Source organism: Phyllostomus hastatus, unplaced genomic scaffold (genome assembly GCF_019186645.2).
Source record: "Phyllostomus hastatus isolate PE091 unplaced genomic scaffold, TTU_PhHast_1.1 phas_scaffold_501, whole genome shotgun sequence".
NCBI classification, from domain to species: domain Eukaryota; kingdom Metazoa; phylum Chordata; class Mammalia; order Chiroptera; family Phyllostomidae; genus Phyllostomus; species Phyllostomus hastatus.
Window position 1 is genome coordinate 5,994,986 of NW_025334033.1, and position 3,630 is coordinate 5,998,615.

The following is a 3,630-nucleotide window of genomic DNA, read 5'->3' on the forward strand; positions in this document are numbered from 1 at the left end:
AAGAGGGAAGAACGCAGGTAGAGAGGAAGACACGGAGAGCCAAATCATCCGCCTCGTGATTTTTGTTGGCTTTAGAGAAATAGCATTTCATTTTAAATGATGAACATCTGATTATTTTGTAGTTATCGTGAAGATGTTTGAAAATATTTCTAAATCTTATGTCTTAAGCTACTTTGCTATACAGATCTGCTCTAGTGGGTTGGAATTTGAAAAAAAGCATTTTGCAATTTAGCATGTTTTCTTAAGCAAACCTGCCAAAAGTAAGAAAGTGGTTATGGAAAAAATATTTAACTAATTTGCTATCGCTGCATGTTCTCTTTCTTCTCCAATTATGTTCTCATTTTATAAAAATACATAACGTTAAAAATGGTCATTTTATTCAATGTCAAGTAGATGCTCATTTATAGCTACCAAAATGCTTGAAAAAGAAAAGCGTAAGATATATTTTGGCTCTGGACAGCTTATTCAGTAAACATTTTTTATTTGCTCATTTGTAAGGATAAGGCGAAGAATAAAATCTAATTTATTATTTTATTGGATGTCGGTATCAGAGTGATGCAGGACTGTGGATTTAAGAAATCTGTAAATCTCTTTAATAAAGGCCTGGGGAATTATTAGTAAGGACAAATGTAAAATGCCTGACAGTTACATTTCTAAAAGAAAAACACAATAATCTCATTAAAGAAATTACTGACAGCAGCTCACAGATGTTAATGGTTGAAGTAACAAAGGACATACAATATCAGCAAGCAGATTATCTTTTACCTCTTTTAGAATGTTGCTATTGATCTCACTTATTGAGCATATCAAAATAACAAGTTGCAGTATTCCCTCAACAATCCTCAGTTTTAGTATTACTAGGCAATTTAGAACAAAATATATTTATATAATAAATAATTATAATTTAAACACAAAGAATTGTTAAACCCATGAAAGGAAGAGGTTTATATGAATATAATACCGAATTATTTAACTATAAGGAGGATTGTCCCAGAGGTAACCAAATTAACCAAATAAGTTACTACAGGAAATTATTTAGATATAGGTAATAAATTAAGGCTCAATAATTGGAATTTTAATTAATGCTTCTCTTTTATGCTCACTTCCTCTTATTTCTGTAACAAAGAATGAGTTATTCATTTATATGAAGGTCAAGAACAGTGTAATAAATGGGAAGAGAATTTTGCTTTAAAGGAAAACAGGCAGTTGTAAAGTATTACCTATGTTATCACCCTAACACTCTTACATACTAACAGAGGAGGCAACAGGCTTCAGTTCAGGTCTTTCTAGTGTTTTTTGAGATATATGTTCAATATGCCAAATTATGCCATGTACTCTGCTATATTACATCATATGGAATATTACCCATTTGGATCAAAATTAAGACAGATGGTTTGTACACTTAATTCTTTAATCTTTCACCTGAGCCTATTAAACACTTCAGTGTTCTGAAAGATACACACTTCCCTAAGTTGTAGTAAATATTCAATTATGTTTATTTTGTACTTGAGAAAATGAAGGCACTTAGAGAGTACTGATCGGAATAATGTTTTCCAATGTGGCAACAGAGCTAAGGAATCTTAAAGCCTGGGTTGAGACTCCAGGCACACAACCTGACAGAGACTCCGCGGTAGGAATCTGAACCCCAGAACATGGCAGGACTCTAGTCGGGGCCCCAGATGGGCACGGTGCCTGCGCTTCCCTAAGTCAACATTTAAGAGGAAATGGTTTAAATTTGAGGTGCAACTTCTTTGATGAAGGAAAATGTGGGGAAACTTTGGAATGTTTTCCTGGTTTAGGAAGAAGCATTTTGGGCCTTAATATTATAATAACTTAAAATATAATAAGCAGATAAAAATACCAAGTTGAGAGGTATTTAAGATAGTGGCCAAATCATATAGTGGACTTTGCCTGGGATATTTACTCACCAAAGTAAAATTTTTCTTGAACGTGTATATGATTTATACACTAAAATCCATCATGTAACTTTAAAAAGCAACAAGATTTTAGCATTTCATATCTTCGTTTCTATTCTAAAAATTCAAGTCTTTAATTATTTCATCTTTGGGTTGTAAGTTATTGATACAATCAAAGCCAGATGATAAAGTAAGAGGAAACAGTTTTCTAAAGAACCAAACCGGAAAACACAAAGGGAGATTCTTTCTATTTGATGCACATGAAGCCATTTGAATAGCTTGTACATTGTATTTATGGAAAAGAATGATTTCTTATACATATTTTATATAGATCTTGTTCCTAATTTTAAAATGCCTTTAATGTACTAAGGTTTCTTTCAAAAAGCCAAAATAAATATACATGGGAGTTTTTGATACATTGTATTGGTTTAAGAATTTGTAACGCTATTTGGGCGCGGGCAGGGTGTTCTGGCCCAAAGGACCCTGGGTCTAACAAGAATCAATCTGCATGCAGCAGAAACTACCTCACAGACATAACCAAAATAACCTTCAACTAAATGTAACCATTCTCACTCCTGGTAACCTACAAATGAGAATATGGCAGGGCCCACATTGTCCCCAGAACCCTCTGCTAGATTAGGAAAGGGGGAAAGATTGAAAAGGACACAGATGAAAGTTTGTCTTTGCGTCCACACCAGCCTGAAGAGAAGCAATAACATTTAGGGAGCACCAGCTGTGCGCTCCTATGTATGTTTTCCTACTTTGTTTTTTAAAAAGTATTTATTTTTTAGAACAGTTCTAGATTTACAGAAACACTAATAGTGTAGCCAGCTTCTCCTATTATTAACATCTACATTGGTATGGTACCTTTGTTATAATTATTGAACCAATATTAATACAGTGTTATTAACTAAATACCCTACTTTTTTCAGATTCCCTTAGTTTTTATCCAATGCCTGTTTTCGTTTCCAGCATCCCATCCAGGGTACTATGTTACGTTTACTCGTGATTCTTCCTTAGGCTCCTCTTGGCTGTGACAGTTTCTCAGTCTTTCCTTTTTCTTTTCTTCTCTTTTTCTTTTTTACCTTGACAGTTTTTGAGAAATACACTGGTTGTGTATTTTGTAGTATGCCCCTCTTTTGAAATTTTTCTGATGTTTTTCTAATGATTAGACTGTATCTCATCATTAGATCTAATGATGACCGACTGAATCATAGGCCTGCTGGGTCGATGTCGTGCGGACGAGGAGACAGAACCGAGCAGAGCGGAGGGAAATCTGCCGCAGCCTCTCGGCGGGAACAGACCTGCGTGAGGCCTGGGTGTGTTCGGCTACACTGCATTATTTTTGCGACCATTATTTTTAAAATATGACCTACATTTGTATGTCTCCTCTATTTCGATAGGGCTTAACTTGTCTTCCTGTGCGAGAGGGGTCTAATTGCCTATTTTGCCAACGGAAAAACTAACAAACAGGTAAATAGAAGCACATGGGCATACAAAATCAGTTTGGATGTTTAAATAAAGAAAATGGCTGAGCTTATGCTTCAGCCATTAGGATGTTGAAAGAGTTGGGATATCCTTCAACAGACTCCACTATGCTTTTTTTTGTGGGGGTGGGGGTATCAAATTAAAATTGTCAAAACTAACAATTTCTTCCTCTTCTGCTCCCAATTCAAGGGTAGGCTTCTATGGATAAAATGCTATTTAAGGAACC